This window comes from Salvelinus namaycush, unplaced genomic scaffold (assembly GCF_016432855.1).
Source record: "Salvelinus namaycush isolate Seneca unplaced genomic scaffold, SaNama_1.0 Scaffold380, whole genome shotgun sequence".
NCBI classification, from domain to species: Eukaryota; Metazoa; Chordata; class Actinopteri; order Salmoniformes; family Salmonidae; genus Salvelinus; species Salvelinus namaycush.
In genome coordinates, this window is record NW_024060786.1 from 63306 (window position 1) to 88469 (window position 25164).

The 25164-nt window shown below is 41.8% G+C and overlaps 1 long non-coding RNA gene across 1 annotated transcript; it reads right to left on the reverse strand.

The window, feature by feature from the left end:
- Positions 1-8505: 8505 nt before the first annotated feature.
- LOC120040807 lies at positions 8506-23622 on the reverse strand. The gene is made up of 3 exons (XR_005475776.1): positions 23288-23622; positions 22314-22413; positions 8506-8553 (listed from the first exon to the last, which is right to left on the reverse strand). It is a non-coding gene; the product is annotated as an uncharacterized LOC120040807 (long non-coding RNA).
- Between the last annotated feature and the right edge of the window lie 1542 nt (positions 23623-25164).

The window sequence follows — 25164 nt, forward strand, 5'->3', positions numbered from 1 at the left end:
CAAAAACCATCATGGTCACCTAATAATCCCCAGTTTACAATTGGCTCATTCATCCCCCTCCTCTCCCCTGTAACTATTCCCCAGGTCGTTGCTGCAAATGAGAACGTGTTCTCAGTCAACTTACCTGGTAAAATAACGGTAAAATAAAAAAATAAAAATAAAAAGATGGGGAAAAATTTTAAGAGGTTCATTCCAAAATGGACTTTTCAGAAATGTTCGTAAATTATATTTTATTGTTTAAAGACATTATGAAAGACATTGGTGTGCTTTTTCTCTATGTAATCATGGCATGGGGTAGTCCAATGGCAGACATGTATTTGTTTAAAATCTATCACTTGATGTTCTTTTTTCTTTTCTTTTAATGCTATAAATCAGTAGTACTGCTAGGTTTTACACAGTAATAACATATATCTGCCCCACTCTCAGTGAAATCAGTAGTACTGCTAGGTTTTACACAGGAATAATATATATCTGCCTCACTCTCAGAGAAATCAGTAGTACTGCTAGGTTTTACACAGTAATAATATATATCTGCCTCACTCTCAGAGAAATCAGTAGTACTGCTAGGTTTTACACAGTAATAATATATATCTGCCTCACTCTCAGAGAAATCAGTAGTCCTGCTAGGTTTTACACAGTAATAATATATATCTGCCTCACTCTCAGAGAAATCAGTAGTACTGCTAGGTTTTACACAGTAATAATATATATCTGCCTCACTCTCAGAGAAATCAGTACTACTGCTAGGTTTTACACAGTAATAATATATATCTGCCTCACTCTCAGAGAAATCAGTAGTACTGCTAGGTGTTACACAGTAATAATATATATCTGCCTCACTCTCAGAGAAATCAGTAGTACTGCTAGGTTTTACACAGTAATAATATATATCTGCCTCACTCTCAGTGAAATCAGTAGAACTGCTAGGTTTTACACAGTAATAATATATATCTGCCCCACTCTCAGAGAAATCAGTAGTACTGCTAGGTTTTACACAGTAATAATATATATATGCCTCAGTCTCAGAGAAATCAGTAGTACTGCTAGGTTTTACACAGTAATAATATATATCTGCCTCAGCCTCAGAGAAATCAGTAGTACTGCTAGGTTTTATACAGTAATAATATATATCTGCCTCACTCTCAGAGAAATCAGTAGTACTGCTAGGTTTTACACAGTAAAACTAAACAAATAACTACATTTTTAATAAAGAACTGTACAAATGATACACTTGTGACATCAATATTTAAATATTTTAAATAATAATTCAATACAGTAATATGAGATCTGTATATAAAACACATTTTATATTTTAGTAATTTAGCAGATGTTTTTATCCAGGGTCTGGTTTCCCAAAAACATTTTAAGGCCCAGTTCATCATTATAATCTTTTTAGGAGCATCGTTAAATCTCTGAGCTGTTTAACTAAACCATTGTTATTAACGTGGCACTTGGAAACGCTCGTAATCTAACACCTGCCTCAGACCACTAGAACAGCTGAGTAATCCAACACCTGCCTCAGACCACTAGAACAGCTGAGTAATCTAACAGCTGCCTCAGACCACTAGAACAGCTGAGTAATCTAACACCTGCCTCAGACCACTAGAACAGCTGAGTAATCTAACACCTGCCTCAGACCACTAGAACAGCTGAGTAATCTACCACCTGCCTCAGACCACAAGAACAGCTGAGTAATCTAACACATGCCTCAGACAACTAGAACAGCTGAGTAATCTAACACCTCCTGCCTCAGACCACTAGAACAGCTGAGTAATCTACCACCTGCCTCAGACCACTAGAACAGCTGAGTAATCTAACACCTGCCTCAGACCACTAGAACAGCTGAGTAATCTAACACCTGCCTCAGACCACTAGAACAGCTGAGTAATCTAGCAACTGCCTCAGACCACTAGAACAGCTGAGTAATCTACCACCTGCCTCAGACCACTAGAACAGCTGAGTAATCTACCACCTGCCTCAGACCACTAGAACAGCTGAGTAATCTACCACCTGTCTCAGACCACTAGAACAGCTGAGTAATCTAACACCTGCCTCATACCACTAGAACAACTGAGTAATCTACCACCTGCCTCAGACCACTAGAACAGCTGAGTGATCTAACACCTGCCTCAGACCACTAGAACAGCTGAGTAATCTACCACCTGCCTCAGACCACTAGAACAGCTGAGTAATCTACCACCTGCCTCAGACCACTAGAACAGCTGAGTAATCTAACACCTGCCTCAGACCACTAGAACAGCTGAGTAATCTACCACCTGCCTCAGACCACTAGAACAGCTGAGTAATCTACCACCTGCCTCAGACCACTAGAACAGCTGAGTAATCTAACACCTGCCTCAGACCACTAGAACAGCTGAGTAATCTACCACCTGCCTAATGAGACTATAAGGAGTACCAGTACTGAGTCAATGTGCAGGGGTACCAGGTAGTTGAGGTAATAATGAGACTATAAGGAGTACCAGTACTGAGTCAATGTGCAGGGGTACCAGGTAGTTGGGGTAATAATGAGACTATAAGGAGTACCAGTACTGAGTCAATGTGCAGGGGTACCAGGTAGTTGAGGTAATAATGAGACTATAAGGAGTACCAGTACTGAGTCAATGTGCAGGGTACCAGGTAGTTGAGGTAATAATGAGACTATAAGGAGTACCAGTACTGCGTCAATGTGCAGGGTACCAGGTAGTTGAGGTAATAATGAGACTATAAGGTGAACCCGTACTGAGTCAATGTGCAGGGTACCAGGTAGTTGAGGTAATAATGAGACTATAAGGAGTACCAGTACTGAGTCAATGTGCAGGGTACCAGGTAGTTGAGGTAATAATGAGGCTATAAGGAGTACCAGTACTGAGTCAATGTGCAGGGTACCAGGTAGTTAAGGTAATAATGAGGCTATAAGGAGTACTAGTACTGAGTCAATGTGCAGGGTACCAGGTAGTTGAGGTAATAATGAGACTATAAGGAGTACCAGTACTGAGTCAATGTGCAGGGGTACCAGGTAGTTGAGGTAATAAGGAGACTATAAGGAGTACCAGTACTGAGTCAATGTGCAGGGGTACCAGGTAGTTGAGGTAATAATGAGACTATAAGGAGTACCAGTACTGAGTCAATGTGCAGGGGTACCAGGTAGCTGAGGTAATAATGAGACTATAAGGAGTACCAGTACTGAGTCAATGTGCAGGGTACCAGGTAGTTGAGGTAATAATGAGACTATAAGGAGTACCAGTACTGAGTCAATGTGCAGGGGTACCAGGTAGTTGAGGTAATAATGAGACTATAAGGAGTACCAGTACTGAGTCAATGTGCAGGGTACCAGGTAGTTGAGGTAATAATGAGGCTATAAGGAGTAAATGTAATACATAAATGTATTGTATAACATGATGTCATAAGACTGTCATCTGATGAAGTTGTTCAAAGGTTAGTGATTCATTTTATCTCTATTTGTGGGTTTAGTGAAAGCTATCTTTACGGTGAAAAAATGGCATTGTGTTTTGGGCTATTGTGGTGAGCTAACATAAATATATGTTGTGTTTTCGCTGTAAAACATTTTAAAAATCGGACATGTTGGCTGGATTCACAAGATGTTTATCTTTCATTTGCTGTATTGGACTTGTGAGTTCATGAAATTATATTATATGATATCCCTGTGGCGCTAGGCTATGCTAGTCAGCGTTTCTGATGAGAATGATCCCGGATCCGGGATGGGTGGTCCGTAGAGCCAGTTAAGAGGTACCAGCAGGTATCTGGATAATAACCTCATGAGCTGTCCTAACCAGTTAAGAGGTACCAGCAGGTATAATAACCTCATGAGCTGTCCTAACCAGTTAAGAGGTACCAGCAGGTATAATAACCTCATGAGCTGTCCTAACCAGTTAAGAGGTACCAGCAGGTATAATAACCTCATGAGCTGTCCTAACCAGTTAAGAGGTACCAGCAGGTATAATAATCTCATGAGCTGTCCTAACCAGTTAAGAGGTACCAGCAGGTATAATAGCCTCATGAGCTGTCCTAACCAGTTAAGAGGTACCAGCAGGTATAATAACCTCATGAGCTGTCCTAACCAGTTAAGAGGTACCAGCAGGTATAATAACCTCATGAGCTGTCCTAACCAGTTAAGAGGTACCAGCAGGTATAATAACCTCATGAGCTGTCCTAACCAGTTAAGAGGTACCAGCAGGTATCTGGATAATAACCTCATCAGCTGTCCAAACCAGTTATGAGGTACCAGCAGGTATAATAACCTCATGAGCTGTCCTAACCAGTTAAGAGGTACCAGCAGGTATAATAACCTCATGAGCTGTCCTAACCAGTTAAGAGGTACCAGCAGGTGTCTGGATAATAACCTCATGAGCTGTCCTAACCAGTTAAGAGGTACCAGCAGGTATAATAACCTCATGAGCTGTCCTAACCAGTAAAGAGGTACCAGCAGGTGTCTGGATAATAACCCCATGAGCTGTCCTAACCAGTTAAGAGGTACCAGCAGGTATAATAACCTCATGAGCTGTCCTAACCAGTTAAGAGGTACCAGCAGGTATAATAACCTCATGAGCTGTCCTAACCAGTTAAGAGGTACCAGCAGGTATAATAACCTCATGAGCTGTCCTAACCAGTTAAGAGGTACCAGCAGGTATAATAACCTCATGAGCTGTCCTAACCAGTTAAGAGGTACCAGCAGGTATCTGGATAATAACCTCATCAGCTGTCCTAACCAGTTAAGAGGTACCAGCAGGTATAATAACCTCATGAGCTGTCCTAACCAGTTAAGAGGTACCAGCAGGTATAATAACCGCATGAGCTGTCCTAACCAGTTAAGAGGTACCAGCAGGTGTCTGGATAATAACCTCATGAGCTGTCCTAACCAGTTAAGAGGTACCAGCAGGTATAATAACCTCATGAGCTGTCCTAACCAGTAAAGAGGTACCAGCAGGTGTCTGGATAATAACCCCATGAGCTGTCCTAACCAGTTAAGAGGTACCAGCAGGTATAATAACCTCATGAGCTGTCCTAACCAGTTAAGAGGTACCAGCAGGTATAATAACCTCATGAGCTGTCCTAACCAGTTAAGAGGTACCAGCAGGTGTCTGGATAATAACCTCATGAGCTGTCCTAACCAGTTAAGAGGTACCAGCAGGTATAATAACCTCATGAGCTGTCCTAACCAGTTAAGAGGTACCAGCAGGTATCTGGATATTAGAAACATGAGCTGTCCTAACCAGTTAAGAGGTACCAGCAGGTATCTTGATATTAGAACAAGCAGCCAATCAGTGGTTCCTGCTTTGTAACAGTGGCAACCTGTTATTCAGTCAAAAAATTAATAATAAATAATAATTAATTAATAATAAATAAAGTTGCGTCCTCATGAGCTGTCCTCATTGGCTCAGCGTTCTGTCACTCATGGAGACACTATGTCACCACTAAATCTACAGGGAGAGCTGGAAAATTCAAGCCCACTGGGTGCTGCCATAGAGTTACATTAGAAGTGTCCATCCAAAAGGCTCAAGGTCATTGGCCACAGATAAAATGAACATCACGTTATATCTACCGTGGCTTTTATTGGACTGATCATATCGACATCATACTTTCAAAATCTTAGCTAGGAAGTTAGCTGTCATCATCATGAATCAGGTCAACAATCTACTGGCAAATCCTCTTCAAGCCTTGTCATATGAAGAGAAATGATAGATAGAACGTATCAGTGCTTATCGGCCGTTGGACATAAACATTATACAACAAGTCGGAAATCGCAAATTCAACAACGAGTGGTTTGGAAGGAATCAGTGCGTAACTGCAAGCGTTGCAAAGCAAATCACTAGCCTGCTATTCAGTGGAGAGGGTGTCCAAGTCTTTTCCAAGCTTAAGGTTAAACATTCACCAGCAACACCATGGACCAGAAAAGGTTGAATACATTGGCCATGCTGTGACTTCTGCTGAGTTCAAAACAACTGGAAACTGGGAAATCTCAGACTTCAGTGTGTTCAAGACAACTGGGAACTCGGAAAAAAACTAGCTCCGACTGAGAAAATACGTCTTGAATGGTCATTAAACTCTAAATTCCAAGTCGGGAACTCTGGCCTTTTTCTAGAGCTCCGACCTGAAGATCAATGACGCCATTTTTGACTTTGCTTTTTTCAGAGTTCCAAGTTGTCTTGAAAGCACCATAAATCCAGAGAATGCCAGACTTTGATGACAAATTTTGAAGGCAAAATTTGCCCACAAGAACCGCCGCGCCACCCCACCCTACATAGCCCTTATTTTAAATGTTTCTACAATTCCCTATGGAAAAAATGTATGGTGGAAAAACTATTGGAACAATTTCCCTGTTTGACCACCAGGTGTTATGGGTACTATGACACCTCCACTGTGGGGCTCTATAAATCTATTGGAACCATTTCCCTGTTTGACCACTAGGTGTTATGGGTATTGTGACACCTCCACTGTGGGGCTCTATAAAACTATTGGAACCATTTCCCTGTTTGACCACTAGGTTTTATGGGTATTATGACACCTCCACTGTGGGGCTCTATAAAACTATTTGGAACCATTTCCCTGTTTGACCACTAGGTTTTATGGGTATTATGACACCTCCACTGTGGGGCTCTATAAAACTATTGGAACCATTTCCCTGTTTGACCGCAAGGTGTTATGGGTATTATGACACCTCCACTGTGGGGCTCTATAAAACTATTGGAACCATTTCCCTGTTTGACCACTAGGTGTTATGGGTATTATAACACCTCCACTGTGGGGCTCTATAAAACTATTGGAACCATTTCCCTGTTTGACCACTAGGTGTTATGGGTATTATGACACCTCCACTGTGGGGCTCTATAAAACTATTGGAACCATTTCCCTGTTTGACTACTAGGTGTTATGGGTATTATGACACCTCCACTGTGGGGCTCTATAAAACTATTGGAACCATTTCCCTGTTTGACTGCTAGGTGTTATGGGTATTATGACCCCTCCACTGTGGGGCTCTATAAAACTATTGGAACCATTTCCCTGTTTGACCGCTAGGTGTTATGGGTATTATGACACCTCCACTGTGGGACTCTATAAAACTATTGGGACCATTTCCCTGTTTGACCGCTAGGTGTTATGGGTATTATGAGTGGGGCTTTATAGCGCAAATGAAATGGGAGAATCTAGCGAATGCAACAATATGTGTTTCATCTTGCTGTGATGTTCTCAGTAAAATACTAACATCTATAAATTTAAAATCTTAGAACAATAATATTTTACACAGCCTTAAGCCTTCATTTCTGATGAAAAAACACAAATGTGAAAAGATGGTGGATATAGTGTTTTGGATATAAACTCTTCATAAAATATATATTTTTTTTTAATTGTCCTCTCACCTCTTAGATTTGGTGCCATGTTCCCCAGAGACATTCCTTTTAGAGTCAGGGCCTTCCTCCTCTCTCTCCCCAGAGAGACTCATTTTAGAGTCAGGGCCCCCCTCCTCTCTCTCCCCAGTGAGACTCATTTTAGAGACTTGGTCCCCCTCCTCTTTCTCCTCAGAGAGACTCATTTTAGAGCACTGACCCCTAAACAGAGATCCAACATGTTGGTTGTGGTTAACACAGTGACAACTAAACAGAGATCCAGCATGTTGGTTGTGGTTAACACAGTGACAACTAAACAGAGATCCAGCATGTTGGTTGTGGTTAACACAGTGACAACTAAACAGAGATCCAACATGTTGGTTGTGGTTAACACAGTGACAACTAAACAGAGATCCAACATGTTGGTTGTGGTTAACACAGTGACAACTAAACAGAGATCCAACATGTTGGTTGTGGTTAACACAGTGACAACTAAACAGAGATCCAGCATGTTGGTTGTGGTTAACACAGTGACAACTAAACAGAGATCCAGCATGTTGGTTGTGGTTAACACAGTGACAACTAATTATTTTATTCATTATCTCTTAGAAATAAAACAGTTAACTAACAAACACATCCAAACAGTCAGGTGATTTAATGTAATTACTTTTTCTAGCCCAATGACCACTCAAAACCCGCCCACAAGGCCAGAAAACTAGCCCAAGAAATGTGCCGGTGATAGGCCAACACCTTATTTTGGGGCGGCAGTGGAGACACACACACGCTGGACACACACACACACACACACACACACACACACACACACACACACACACACACACACACACACACACACACACACACACACACACACACACACACACACACACACACACACACACACACACACACACACACACACAGGGAGGGAATGTTGTGTTTGATTATTATTGTTTTAGGACTATGAAAATGGACAAAAGGATTAGCCTATGGATTATGAAAAGAACAAAAAGAAATGGGAAAATGGGAGAGGAGAAATGACTAGAGACAGTGTTGTTTAACTCACTGACCATGACCCATGAGTTCTTCTTACCTTTGTTCAGTAGAAAAGTCTCCCTCTCTAAACAGTATCGGTAGACCCATAGACCAGTCACTCTTCATGGACACACAGCTGGGTTCAGGGGAGGCTGGTCTCTCCTGCTTGATTGGACTTCAACACAACAGAGACAAACATTACATCTCATCTACTCTGAGCTCAGATGGGGAAACATAAGAAGAGTTTCATTCCAAAATGCTATGTTTCACTTTTCAGAAATGTTGGTAAATGAGATTTTATTGTTTAAAGAAATTATGAAAGAGAATGGTGTGTTTTTCCACTATCTAATCATGGCATGGGGATGTTCAGTGACAGACATGTATTTGTTTAAAATCTATCACTTGATGGTTTCATTTCAGAGAGTCAAATAAACATGCTTTTTTGTAATAATACACTGCTCAAAAAAATAAAGGGAACACTTAAACAACACAATGTAACTCCAAGTCAATCACACTTCTGTGAAATCAAACTGTCCACTTAGGAAGCAACACTGATTGACAATAAATTTCACATGCTGTTGTGCAAATGGAATAGACAAAAGGTGGAAATTATAGGCAATTAGTAAGACACCCCCAAAAAAGGAATGGTTCTGCAGGTGGTGACCACAGACCACTTCTTAGTTCCTATGCTTCCTGGCTAATGTTTTGGTCACTTTTGAATGCTGGCGGTGCTTTCACTCTAGTGGTAGCATGAGACGGAGTCTACAACCCACACAAGTGGCTCAGGTAGTGCAGCTCATCCAGGATGGCACATCAATGCGAGCTGTGGCAAAAAGGTTTGCTGTGTCTGTCAGCGTAGTGTCCAGACCATGGAGGCGCTACCAGGAGACAGGCCAGTACATCAGGAGACGTGGAGGAGGCCGTAGGAGGGCAACAACCCAGCAGCAGGACCGCTACCTCCGCCTTTGTGCAAGGAGGTGCACTGCCAGAGCCCTGCAAAATGACCTCCAACAGGCCACAAATGTGCATGTGTCTGCTCAAACGGTCAGAAACAGACTCCATGAGGGTGGTATGAGGGCCCGACGTCCACAGGTGGGGGTTGTGCTTACAGCCCAACACCGTGCAGGACGTTTGGCATTTGCCAGAGAACACCAAGATTGGCAAATTCGTCACTGTCGCCCTGTGCTCTTCACAGATGAAAGCAGGTTCACACTGAGCACATGAGCACATGTGACAGACGTGATAGAGTCTGGAGACACCGTGGAGAACGTTCTGCTGCCTGCAACATCCTCCAGCATGACCGGTTTGGCGGTGGGTCAGTCATGGTGTGGGGTGGCATTTCTTTGTGGGGCCGCACAGCCCTCCATGTGCTCGCCAGAGGTAGCCTGGCTGCCATTAGGTACCGAGATGAGATCCTCAGACCCCTTGTGAGACCATATGCTGACACATGCACATTTGTGGCCTGCTGGAGGTCATTTTGCAGGGCTCTGGCAGTGCACCTCCTTGCACAAAGGCGGAGGTAGCGGTCCTGCTGCTGTGTTGTTGCCCTCCTACGGCCTCCTCCACGTCTCCTGATGTACTGGCCTGTCTCCTGGTAGCGCCTCCATGCTCTGGACACTACGCTGACAGACACAACAAACCTTTTTGCCACAGCTCGCATTGATGTGCCATCCTGGATGAACTGCACTACCTGAGCCACTTGTGTGGGTTGTAGACTCCGTCTCATGCTACCACTAGAGTGAAAGCACCGCCAGCATTCAAAAGTGACCAAAACATCAGCCATGAAGCATAGGAACTGAGAAGTGGTGTGTGGTCACCACCTGCAGAACCATTCCTTTTTTGGGGGTGTCTTACTAATTGCCTATAATTTCCACCTTTTGTCTATTCCATTTGCACAACAGCATGTGAAATTTATTGTCAATCAGTGTTGCTTCCTAAGTGGACAGTTTGATTTCACAGAAGTGTGATTGACTTGGAGTTACATTGTGTTGTTTAAGTGTTCCCTTTATTTTTTTGAGCAGTGTATATATTACAGTAACAGTAATAATATATATCTGCCTCACGCTCAGAGAAATCAGTAGTACTGCTAGGTTTTACACAGTAATAATATATATCTGTCTCACTCTCAGAGAAATCAGTAGTACTGCTAGGTTTTATACAGTAATAATATATATCTGCCTCACTCTCAGTGAAATCAGTAGTACTGCTAGGTTTTACACAGTAATAATATATATCTGCCTCACTCTCAGTGAAATCAGTAGTACTGCTAGGTTTTACACAGTAATAATATATATCTGTCTCACTCTCAGAGAAATCAGTAGTACTGCTAGGTTTTACACAGTAATAATATATATCTGCCACACTCTCAGAGAAATCAGTAGTACTGCTAGGTTTTACACAGTAATAATATATATCTGCCTCACTCTCAGAGAAATCAGTAGTACTGCTAGGTTTTACACAATAATAATATATATCTGCCTCACTCTCAGAGAAATCAGTAGTACTGCTAGGTTTTATACAGTAATAATATATATCTGCCTCACTCTCAGTGAAATCAGTGGTACTGCTAGGTTTTATACAGTAATAATATATATCTGCCTCACTCTCAGAGAAATCTGTAGTACTGCTAGGTTTTACACGGTAATAATATATATCTGCCTCACTCTCAGAGAAATCAGTAGAACTGCTAGGTTTTATACAGTAATAATATATATCTGCCTCACTCTCAGAGAAATCAGTAGTACTGCTAGGTTTTACACAGTAATAATATATATCTGCCTCACTCTCAGTGAAATCAGTGGTACTGCTAGGTTTTTTTCAGTAATAATATATATCTGCCTCACTCTCAGAGAATCAATAGTACTGCTAGGTTTTACACAGTCAGATGTGACCGACCGGCTCGATTCGGTCTTATGTAGCAATATTTGAAATCGTGTTTTTCACATTGGATAAAGTAGAGACTCAGAGCTAGAAAATGGTATATTATACACTACACTTGAGGAACAATGGGAAAGTAATTCTGCTTTGAAAGATGATAACCTTGAAACCTCACTTTTGAGAAAATGTCCTATGAATGTTTTGGTTCCTACTGGAGAGCTCTTCTTTGTCTACAGGGCTGTTACTTTGGCAGATAATGTCACCCATCTAAATGTTTTATTTTTTAAAATATAATTAACAAAATGTATAATGTTTTAGGTTTATGTCAGTTTCATTGTTTGTTATGCTCTAAATGGTTATTTTATGGTTGTAAGCAGTAAAATGAACTAGAACATGTTTTATTTTGCATTTCTGAGAAATTACTACTTTAGGAAGGAATTACACATTATTCAGTACTACTGCAGTTGCCACATAATTCCAATAGATGGCAGCATAAGACCACAAATGACATTTCAGAAGATTAGTTTAGTTTTCTCCCTGGATAGTATAATAGGTATACCAGCAGGTATAATAACCTCATCAGCTGTCCTAACCAGTTAAGAGGTACCAGCAGGTATAATAACCTCATGAGCTGTCCTAACCAGTTAAGAGGTACCAGCAGGTATAATAACCTCATGAGCTGTCCTAACCAGTTAAGAGGTACCAGCAGGTATAATAACCTCATGAGCTGTCCTAACCAGTTAAGAGGTACCAGCAGGTATCTGGATAATAACCTCATGAGCTGTCCTAACCAGTTAAGAGGTACCAGCAGGTATAATAACCTCATGAGCTGTTCTAACCAGTTAAGAGGTACCAGCAGGTATAATAACCTCATGAGCTGTCCTAACCAGTTAAGAGGTACCAGCAGGTATCTGGATAATAACCTCATGAGCTGTCCTAACCAGTTAAGAGGTACCAGCAGGTATAATAACCTCATGACCTGTCCTAACCAGTTAAGAGGTACCAGCAGGTATAATAACCTCATGAGCTGTCCTAACCAGTTAAGAGGTACCAGCAGGTATAATAACCTCATGAGCTGTCCTAACCAGTTAAGAGGTACCAGCAGGTGTCTGGATAATAGCCTCATGAGCTGTCCTAACCAGTTAAGAGGTACCAGCAGGTATAATAGCCTCATGAGCTGTCCTAACCAGTTAAGAGGTACCAGCAGGTATAATAACCTCATGAGCTGTCCTAATCAGTTAAGAGGTACCAGCAGGTATAATAGCCTCATGAGCTGTCCTAACCAGTTAAGAGGTACCAGCAGGTATAATAACCTCATGAGCTGTACTAACCAGTTAAGAGGTACCAGCAGGTATCTGGATAATAACCTCATGAGCTGTCCTAACCAGTTAAGAGGTACCAGCAGGTATAATAACCTCATGAGCTGTCCTAACCAGGTAAGAGGTACCAGCAGGTATAATAACCTCATGAGCTGTCCTAACCAGTTAAGAGGTACCAGCAGGTATAATAACCTCATGAGCTGTCCTAACCATTTAAGAGGTACCAGCAGGTATAATAACCTCATGAGCTGTCCTAACCAGTTAAGAGGTACCAGCAGGTATAATAACCTCATGAGCTGTCCTAACCAGTTAAGAGGTACCAGCAGGTATCTGGATAATAACCTCATGAGCTGTCCTAACCAGTTAAGAGGTACCAGCAGGTATAATAACCTCATGAGCTGTCCTAACCAGTTAAGAGGTACCAGCAGGTATAATAACCTCATGAGCTGTCCTAACCAGTTAAGAGGTACCAGCAGGTATCTGGATAATAGCCTCATGAGCTGTCCTAACCAGTTAAGAGGTACCAGCAGGTATAATAACCTCATGAGCTGTCCTAACCAGTTAAGAGGTACCAGCAGGTATCTGGATAATAACCTCATGAGCTGTCCTAACCAGTTAAGAGGTACCAGCAGGTGTCTGGATAATATCCTCATGAGCTGTCCTAACCAGTTAAGAGGTACCAGCAGGTATCTGGATAATATCCTCATGAGCTGTCCTAACCAGTTAAGAGGTACCAGCAGGTATCTGGATAATATCCTCATGAGCTGTCCTAACCAGTTAAGAGGTACCAGCAGGTGTCTGGATAATATCCTCATGAGCTGTCCTAACCAGTTAAGAGGTACCAGCAGGTATCTGGATAATAACCTCATCAGTTGTCCTAACCAGTTAGGTTAAGGCAGCTCCAAAATGCAGGTGTTTCAGCCTAGCTCAGTGCTTTCTGTGGTGGTGGGGCAGCCAGCGGGAAATACTGAGCGTAGGGGTTGGTAATGTTCTGTTGTTGCGCCTTGATTGGCTCTGTGTTCTGTCACTCATTGAGACACTACGTCACCACTAAATCTACAGGGAGAGCTGGAGAATTCAAGCCCATTGGGTGCTGCCATAGAGTTACATTAGAAGTGCCCATCCAAAAGTCTCAAGGTCATTGGCCACAGATAAAATGAACATCAAGTTATATCTACCGTAGCTTTGATTGGACTGATCATGTCAACATCATACGTTCAAAATCTTAGCTGGCAATGAGTGGTTTGGAATGAGTGGTTTGGAATGAGTGGTTTAGAATGAGTGGTTTGGAATGAGTGGTTTAGAATGAGTGGTGTGGAATGAGTGGTGTGGAATGAGTGGTTTAGAATGAGTGGTTTGGAATGAGTGGTTTGGAATGAGTGGTGTGGAATGAGTGGTTTAGAATGAGTGGTTTGGAATGAGTGGTTTGGAATGAGTGGTGTGGAATGAGTGGTGTGGAATGAGTGGTTTAGAATGAGTGGTTTGGAATGAGTGGTGTGGAATGAGTGGTTTAGAATGAGTGGTTTGGAATGAGTGGTGTGGAATGAGTGGTTTGGAATGAGTGGTGTGGAATGAGTGGTTTGGAATGAGTGGTTTAGAATGAGTGGTGTGGAATGAGTGGTTTAGAATGAGTGGTTTGGAATGAGTGGTGTGGAATGAGTGGTGTGGAATGAGTGGTGTGGAATGAGTGGTTTAGAATGAGTGGTTTAGAATGAGTGGTTTGGAATGAGTGGTTTAGAATGAGTGGTTTAGAATGAGTGGTTTAGAATGAGTGGTTTAGAATGAGTGGTTTGGAATGAGTGGTTTGGAATGAGTGGTGTGGAATGAGTGGTGTGGAATGAGTGGTTTGGAATTAATCAGTGGCTAACTGCAAGCATTGCAAAGCAATTACTAGCCAGCAATTCAGTGGCGAGGGGGTGTGGTCCAATTCTGCGTTTAAGGGTCTCTTTTCCAAGCTCAAAAGGATAAACATTCACATGCAACACCATGAGACAGAAAAGGTTGAATACATTGGCCGTGCTTTTAATCCAGCATGATATCTGCTGCATTCAAGACAACTGGAAACTGGGGAAAAAATGAGCTCCGACTGAGAAAATAAGGTTTGAACAGTCATCCAACTCGAAATTACAAGTGGGGAACTTGGCCTCTTTCTAGAGCTCCGACCTGAAGATCACTGACGTCATAATTCAAACTTCCCAGTTCCCAGTTGTGAAAGACAATTAAAACAACACATAGCTGAACACCACAGCTCAATCAGGTGTTAGAACATTGACTATCCAGTAGCAGCTCAATCAGAACATTGACTATCCAGTAGCAGCTCAATCAGGTGTCAGAACATTGACTATCCAGTAGCAGCTCAATCAGGTGTCAGAACATTGACTATCCAGTAGCAGCTCAATCAGGTGTCAGAACATTGACTATCCAGTAGCAGCTCAATCAGGTGACAGAACATTGACTATCCAGTAGCAGCTCAATCAGGTGACAGAACATTGACTATCCAGTAGCAGCTCAATCAGGTGTCAGAACATTGACTATCCAGTAGCAGCTCAATCAGAACATTGACTATCCAGTAGCAGCTCAATCAGGTGTCAGAACATTGACTATCCAGTAGCAGCTCAATCAGAACATTGACTATCCAGTAGCAGCTCAATCAGAACATTGACTATCCAGTAGCAGCTCAATCAGGTGACAGAACATTGACTATCCAGTAGCAGCTCAATCAGGTGACAGAACATTGACTATCCAGTAGCAGCTCAATCAGGTGACAGAACATTGACTATCCAGTAGCAGCTCAATCAGGTGACAGAACATTGACTATCCAGTAGCAGCTCAATCAGAACATTGACTATCCAGTAGCAGCTCAATCAGGTGACAGAACATTGACTATCCAGTAGCAGCTCAATCAGAACATTGACTATCCAGTAGCAGCTCAATCAGGTGACAGAACATTGACTATCCAGTAGCAGCTCAATCAGAACATTGACTATCCAGTAGCAGCTCAATCAGAACATTGACTATCCAGTAGCAGCTCAATCAGGTGACAGAACATTGACTATCCAGTAGCAGCTCAATCAGGTGACAGAACATTGACTATCCAGTAGCAGCTCAATCAGGTGACAGAACATTGACTATCCAGTAGCAGCTCAATCAGGTGTCAGAACATTGACTATCCAGTAGCAGCTCAATCAGGTGACAGAACATTGACTATCCAGTAGCAGCTCAATCAGGTGACAGAACATTGACTATCCAGTAGCAGCTCAATCAGGTGACAGAACATTGACTATCCAGTAGCAGCTCAATCAGGTGACAGAACATTGACTATCCAGTAGCAGCTCACTTTGTTGAAGCTAACCATCCCATCTCCTCCCTCAAATACACAGGCATTGAGCATGTTGCTCTACCAAGGAGAGGAGGTAACATGGAGATCCTACTATTACAAAGGGAGGCTTACTGGATATCCCATCTAAAAACATTGATCCCTAGTGGTCTGGATATTGACTTTGATCTCAAGCCCTTGTGAACAATTCTCTTTTTAAATGGATATATTCTTTCTACATCTTATCAGATCCAATATGTTCCCCTGTTGGTGATGTTTATTATGCATTAAGGTTGAACCAAAACATTACATGGAACAAAAAAATGATGTGCAATATTCAAATATTATTCCATATGATAACAATAGCCTAATATATTCAATATGCCATAAACTATAGTTTTTGTTAACAGTTTCATCAATTCATTCTGATTATCTTAATAATTATGACACACCCCTCACTATTGTCATTGGTTGCACTAATTACACTGTTTGTCTCCATAACCTGGTTCAAGTATTCATGACATCACCCTGAAGAAGGCACAGTGATGCTGAAACGTTGGTAAATACCCAATAAATTACTGGGAGTTTATATATGGAGTTTATACATGGAGTTTATATATGGAGTTTATATATGGAGTTTATATATGGAGTTAATATATGGAGTTTATATATGGAGTTAATATATGGAGTTTATATATGGAGTTTATACATGGAGTTAATATATGGAGTTTAAATATGGAGTTTATACATGGAGTTTATATATGGAGTTAATATATGGAGTTTATATATGGAGTTTATACATGGAGTTAATATATGGAGTTTATACATGGAGTTTATATATGGAGTTTATATATGGAGTTTATACATGGAGTTTAAACATGGAGTTTATATATGGAGTTTATATATGGAGTTTATACATGGAGTTTATATATGGAGTTTATACATGGAGTTTATATATGGAGTTTATATATGGAGTTTATACATGGAGTTTATACATGGAGATTATACATGGAGTTAATATATGGAGTTTATATATGGAGTTTATATATGGAGTTTATATATGGAGGTTATATATGGAGTTTATACATGGAGTTTATACATGGAGTTTATATATGGAGGTTATATATGGAGTTTATACATGGAGTTTATATATGGAGTTTATATATGGAGTTTATACATGGAGTTTATACATGGAGTTTATATATGGAGTTTATATATGGAGTTTATATATGGAGTTAATATATGGAGTTTATATATGGAGTTTATATATGGAGTTTATATATGGAGTTTAAACATGGAGTTTATATATGGAGTTTATATATGGAGTTTATATATGGAGTTTATATATGGAGTTTATACATGGAGTTTATACATGGAGTTTATATATGGAGTTTATATACGGAGTTTATATATGGAGTTTATATATGGAGTTTATACATGGAGTTTATATATGGAGTTTATATACGGAGTTAATATATGGAGTTAATATATGGAGTTTATAAAACATGGAGTTTATACATGGAGTTAATATACGGAGTTTATACATGGAGTTAATACATGGAGTTAATATATGGAGTTAATATATGGAGTTTATAAAACATGGAGTTTATATATGGAGTTAATATATGGAGTTTATACATGGAGTTTATATATGGAGTTTATATATGGAGTTTATATATGGAGTTTATATATGGAGTTTATACATGGAGTTTATATATGGAGTTTATATATGGAGTTTATATATGGAGTTTATATATGGAGTTTATACATGGAGTTTATACATGGAGTTAATATATGGAGTTTATATATGGAGTTTATATATGGAGTTTATATATGGAGTTTATATATGGAGTTTATACATGGAGTTAATATATGGAGTTTATACATGGAGTTTATATATGGAGTTTATACATGGAGTTTATAAAACATGGAGTTTATATATATATAGCTAGCCAGCTATTTTCGTCCTTCTAACGTAGTCAACACTGCTAGCTAGCCAGCCAGCTAGCCAACTTCTACCGAATAGCAGCACTGTAGAAACTATTACATTACAACGGAACGACTTGATTAGTGTAGTGTTAGCTAGCTACATAGTTGTCTTTGCTGTCTTTGTATCCAAGATAATTGTGTAGTTTAGAGTAATTATCGAGGTTATCGAGGTTACCTAGCCAGTTATCGAGGTTACCTAGCCAGCTACACTTTCAAACAAAGTCAACAACGCAGCCACTGCTAGCTAGCCTACTTCACCAGCCAGCAGTACTGTATCATTTTAGTCAATAAGATTTTTTGCAACGTAAGCTTAACTTTCAGAACATTCGAGACGTGTAGTCCACTTGTCATTCCAATCTCCTTTGCATTAGCGTAGCCTCTTCTGTAGCCTGTCAACTATGTGTCTGTCTATCCCTCTTCTCTCCTCTCTACACAGACCATACAAACGCTTCACACCGCGTGGCCGCTGCCACTCTAACCTGGTGGTTCCAGCGCGCACGACCCACGTGGAGTTCCAGGTCTCCGGCAGCCTCTGGAACTGCCGATCTGCGGCCAACAAGGCAGAGTTCATCTCAGCCTATGCTTCCCTCCAGTCCCTCGACTTCTTGGCACTGACGGAAACATGGATTACCACAGATAACACTGCTACTCCTACTGCTCTCTCCTCGTCTGCCCACGTGTTCTCGCACACCCCGAGAGCTTCTGGTCAGCGGGGTGGTGGCACTGGGATCCTCATCTCTCCCAAGTGGACATTCTCTCTTTCTCCCCTGACCCATCTGTCTATCGCCTCATTTGAATTCCATGCTGTCACAGTTACCAGCCCTTTCAAGCTTAACATCCTTATCATTTATCACCCTCCAGGTTCCCTTGGAGAGTTCATCAATGAGCTTGACGCCTTGATAAGTTCCTTTCCTGAGGATGGCTCACCTCTCACAGTTCTGGGTGACTTTAACCTCCCCACGTCTACCTTTGACTCATTCCTCTCTGCCTCCTTCTTTCCACTCCTCTCCTCTTTTGACCTCACCCTCTCACCTTCCCCCCTACTCACAAGGCAGGCAATACGCTTGACCTCATCTTTACTAGATGCTGTTCTTCCACTAATCTCATTGCAACTCCCCTCCAAGTCTCCGACCACTACCTTGTATCCTTTTCCCTCTCGCTCTCATCCAACACTTCCCACACTGCCCCTACTCGGATGGTATCGTGCCGTCCCAACCTTCGCTCTCTCTCTCCCGCTACTCTCTCCTCTTCCATCCTATCATCTCTTCCCTCTGCTCAAACCTTCTCCAACCTATCTCCTGATTCTGCCTCCTCAACCCTCCTCTCCTCCCTTTCTGCATCCTTTGACTCTCTATGTCCCCTATCCTCCAGGCCGGCTCGGTCCTCTCCTCCTGCTCCGTGGCTCGACGACTCATTGCGAGCTCACAGAACAGGGCTCCGGGCAGCCGAGCGGAAATGGAGGAAAACTCACCTCCCTGCGGACCTGGCATACTTTCACTCCCTCCTCTCTACATTCTCCTCTTCTGTCTCTGCTGCTATAGCCACTTTCTACCACTCTAAATTCCAAGCATCTGCCTCTAACCCTAGGAAGCTCTTTGCCACCTTCTCCTCCCTCCTGAATCCTCCTCCCCCTCTCCCCCCTCCTCCCTCTCTGCGGATGACTTCGTCAACCATTTTGAAAAGAAGGTCGACGACATCCGATCGTCGTTTGCTAAGTCAAACGACACCGCTGGTTCTGCTCACACTGCCCTACCCTGTGCTTTGACCTCTTTCTCCCCTCTCTCTCCAGATGAAATCTCGCGTCTTGTGACGGCCGGCCGCCCAACAACCTGCCCGCTTGACCCTATCCCCTCCTCTCTTCTCCAGACCATTTCCGGAGACCTTCTCCCTTACCTCACCTCGCTCATCAACTCATCCTTGACCGCTGGCTACGTCCCTTCCGTCTTCAAGAGAGCGAAAGTTGCACCCCTTCTGAAAAAACCTACACTCGATCCCTCCGATGTCAACAACTACAGACCAGTATCCCTTCTTTCTTTTCTCTCCAAAACTCTTGAACGTGCCGTCCTTGGCCAGCTCTCCTGCTATCTCTCTCAGAATGACCTTCTTGATCCAAATCAGTCAGGTTTCAAGACTAGTCATTCAACTGAGACTGCTCTTCTCTGTGTCACGGAGGCGCTCCGCACTGCTAAAGCTAACTCTATCTCCTCTGCTCTCATCCTTCTAGACCTATCGGCTGCCTTTGATACTGTGAACCATCAGATCCTCCTCTCCACCCTCCGAGTTGGGCATCTCCGGCGCGGCCCACGCTTGGATTGCGTCCTACCTGACAGGTCGCTCCTACCAGGTGGCGTGGCGAGAATCTGTCTCCGCACCACGTGCTCTCCCCCAGGGCTCTGTTCTGGGCCCTCTCCTATTCTCGCTATACACCAAGTCACTTGGCTCTGTCATATCCTCACATGGTCTCTCCTATCATTGCTATGCAGACGACACACAATTAATCTTCTCCTTTCCCCCTTCTGATAACCAGGTAGCGAATCGCATCTCTGCATGTCTGGCAGACATATCAGTGTGGATGACGGATCACCACCTCAAGCTGAACCTCGGCAAGACGGAGCTGCTCTTCCTCCCGGGGAAGGACTGCCCGTTCCATGATCTCGCCATCACTGTTGACAACTCCATTGTGTCCTCCTCCCAGAGTGCTAAGAACCTTGGCGTGATCCTGGACAACACCCTGTCGTTCTCAACTAACATCAAGGCGGTGACCCGTTCCTGTAGGTTCATGCTCTACAACATTCGCAGAGTACGACCCTGCCTCACACAGGAAGCGGCGCAGGTCCTAATCCAGGCACTTGTCATCTCCCGTCTGGATTACTGCAACTCGCTGTTGGCTGGGCTCCCTGCCTGTGCCATTAAACCCCTACAACTCATCCAGAACGCCGCAGCCCGTCTGGTGTTCAACCTTCCCAAGTTCTCTCACGTCACCCCGCTCCTCCGCTCTCTCCACTGGCTTCCAGTTGAAGCTTGCATCCGCTACAAGACCATGGTGCTTGCCTACGGAGCTGTGAGGGGAACGGCACCTCCGTACCTTCAGGCTCTGATCAGGCCCTACACCCAAACAAGGGCACTGCGTTCATCCACCTCTGGCCTGCTCGCCTCCCTACCTCTGAGGAAGTACAGTTCCCGCTCAGCCCAGTCAAAACTGTTCGCTGCTCTGGCACCCCAATGGTGGAACAAACTCCCTCACGACGCCAGGTCAGCGGAGTCAATCACCACCTTCCGGAGACACCTGAAACCCCACCTCTTTAAGGAATACCTAGGATAGGATAAAGTAATCCTTCTAACCCCCCCCCCCCTTAAAAGAGTTAGATGCACTATTGTAAAGTGGTTGTTCCACTGCATATCATAAGGTGAATGCACCAATTTGTAAGTCGCTCTGGATAAGAGCGTCTGCTAAATGACTTAAATGTAAATGTAAATACATGGAGTTTATATATGGAGTTTATATATGGAGTTTATATATGGAGTTTATATATGGAGTTTATATATGGAGTTTATATATGGAGTTTATATATGGAGTTAATACATGGAGTTTATATATGGAGTTTATATATGGAGTTTATATATGGAGTTTATACATGGAGTTAATATATGGAGTTTATACATGGAGTTTATATATGGAGTTTATACATGGAGTTTGAGCATGGACTTAGCATAGTTTATTAGCCGTTAGTCAAAACCTCCACATACATTTTTTTTATCTGGGTGTGCACCAGCTCATGTTTTTTATTGGAACAACTATTAGAACCATTTCCCTGTTTGACCGCTAGGTGTTATGGGTAATATGACACCTCCACTGTGGGGCTCTATAAAACTATTGGAACTATTTCCCTGTTTGACCACTAGGTGTTATGGGTATTACGACACCTCCACTGTGGGGCTCTATAAAACTATTGGAACCATTTCCCTGTTTGACCACTAGGTGTTATGGGTAATATGACACCTCCACTGTGGGGCTCTATAAAACTATTGGAACTATTTCCCTGTTTGACCACTAGGTGTTATGGGTATTATAACACCTCCACTGTGGGGCTCTATAAAACTATTGGAACCATTTCCCTGTTTGACCACTAGGTGTTATGGCTATTACGACACCTCCACTGTGGGGCTCTATAAAACTATTGGAACTATTTCCCTGTTTGACCGCTAGGTGTCATGGGTATTATGACACCTCCACTGTGGGGCTCTATAGCGCAAATGAAATGGGAGAATCTAGAGAATGCAACAATAAAAGCTCAAATCTATGAATTTAATATCTTAGAACAGTAATATTTTACACACCCATCAGCCTTAAAAAAACACAAATGTGAAAAAATGGTGGATATAGCGTTTTGGATATAAACTCTTCATAAATTCTTTAAAAAAATGTCATCTCACCTCTTAGCTTTGGTGCCATGTTCCCCAGAGAGACCACTTTTAGAGTCAGAGACCCCCATCCTCTTTCTCCCCAGAGAGACTTACTTTACAGCACTGACCCCTAAACAGAGATCCAGCATGTTGGTTGTGGTTAACACAGTGACAACTAAACAGAGATCCAACATGTTGGTTGTGGTTAACACAGTGACAACTAAACAGAGATCCAACATGTTGGTTGTGGTTAACACAGTGACAACTAAACAGAGATCCAACATGTTGGTTGTGGTTAACACAGTGACAACTAAACAGAGATCCAGCACGTTGGTTGTGGTTAACACAGTGACAACTAATTATTGAATGTCAATTGTTCTCTATTATTAATTATCTCTTAGAAATAAAACATTTACTAACAGACATATCCAAACAGTCAGGTGATTTAATGCATCACATCAACAGGTAGTCGTGATTTATATTTTTCACCATAATCATAATAATAACAATATAATATATATAAAAATGTAATATTAATAATAATAATGTGTCACTTTGTCTTTTAATAATTCCTCTCATTCTAGTGTGTTGCTTTGTTCAACAGGTCTGATATTATTCTGCTGTTACTGAATTCAGTTCATAATAACTATGTTAAGAAAAGTCTGTTCAGTGGTTTCATACCAAACTACACAGGAAGCAGGAGATCATTGTAATTTAGAAAACAACAAATGTTCTGATATTCTGAAAGATGATTTACAATTTTTACATAAAAAATATACAAATTGTAAAAAAACACAATATAGGAATATATGAAAAACATGTTTTCGAATGTGACTTGCCTACGCCCAGTTAGCGCCATTTTGTATGATTGAACTGTCACGTAGCTGTCCCGGGTGAAATGGACTGTTAGATCTGAGTGTTTTACTGTCATTCACTATACTAAAATAACACCATACATTTTATGTCTCTACACACTTTACAATAATCTCTGGCAGGATCCTTACCTTGCAGCCTGAATTCAAAACCAGAACATGTCAAGTCAGTGAGATTTTCCTTTGTGTTGAGACAGAAACCAAGGGAACAGTTTATTCACCTCCCCAATGTCAGGAAACTTTGTGTAATTTCTGTTACTGATTAATTTAGGATTCCATCAGTTCTGTTAAAGTTTAGTGGCATTGACCCCATGTAAGCATAAACAGAAAACCAGTTTAACCTGCTTACGAGAAAAGCCATGGGTTTCCAATAACATTGCTGTGTAGCTATCACTTTCCTGGGTGGAATGTTATTCATATTTTATCATTATTACCTGGAGTCCTTTCCTGCAGTCAGATTACCTAGTGACCTCATGGTGGAATGTTATTCATATTTTATCATTATTACCTGGAGTCCTTTCCTGCAGTCAGATTACCTAGTGACCTCATGGTGGAATGTTATTCATATTGTATCATTATTACCTGGAGTCCTTTCCTGCAGTCAGATTACCTAGTGACCTCATGGTGGAATGTTATTCATATTTTATCATTATTACCTGGAGTCCTTTCCTGCAGTCAGATTACCTAGTGACCTCATGGTGGAATGTTATTCATATTGTATCATTATTACCTGGAGTCCTTTCCTGCAGTCAGATTACCTAGTGAACTCATGGTGGAATGTTATTCATATTTTTTATAATTTCATAATTAATAAAGAATTCATTTTTTTTATGCCGAAAATACGGTGTTTCTCTGCCAAATGGGTTTGCTATATTTCAGTCATCTGTGATGTATATAAAGTGTAATATTGGGATGAAAAACCAATATAGAATCCATTTCAACTCCATATCTGACATGGTAAAGGTGTCTTCTTGTTTTTAAGCCCATAACCATGTGTGTGAGGTGGATACCTTTGTCTCAAAGTAGATTTGTTTAAGACTTCCAAGAAACACTGTGACCCTGATTCAGTCCACTGCATTTCAAGGTTAATCATTAAAAACAACACCGTTGGAACAACTAGCCGTCTCCAGGACCAGTGATTCAAGCCTGAGGCCTGTCCCAAGTGCCACCCTATTCCCTACATAGGGCACTACTTTAGACCAGGGCCCTATGGCACCCTATTCCCTATATAGTGCACTACTTGACCAGAGCCCTATGGCACCCTATTCCCTATATAGTACACTACTTTAGACCAGAGCCCTATGGAACCCTATTCCCTACGTAGTGCACTACTTTGACCAGGGCCTATAGGGCTGTGTAGTGCATTATGGGGAATAGGGTGCCATTTGAGGAGGGTTAATTTTGTTACCATGAATGTAAGAATGACAAACTAACAAAACGGTGTATTATTCGCCCTCTAGTGGTAGGTGGTGATAATGTCTCCGGTCTCCTCTCTCCCTCTTCGCTCCTCTCTCCGTCTCCCCCTCTACAGTCTCCACACTCCCCTCTCTCTCACAAACATAGACTCTGACCTGTCCAATGAGCTAAACTGATTAAATAATCCCACAGTACCTAAACTCTCTCTCTCTCTCTCTCTCTCTCTCTCTCTCTCTCTCTCTCTTTCTCACTCTCTCTCTCACTGTGTAGACCTGCCAGGCTGTTAGGTTAATGGATTATGGAAACCTACTGAGAATCTGCCATACAGAGAGAGTTACAAATTAACATGACTAAAATGTTTTAGTTTAAAAAAATAAAAATACATGAATCCGTGTCAAACACAATTCCATGTATGTTGTTGTCTCTCTGTTTACAGGACTAGAAATATGGCTCAATCAGGTCAATACAGCCAGAGAATGAAATATAAATCCTTAAACTTAGACTCAATCAGGTCAATACAGAGAATGAATTATATATCCTTAAACATTAGACTCATGTCCATCCACATGCTGGCTTCAACCCAACCCAACCCT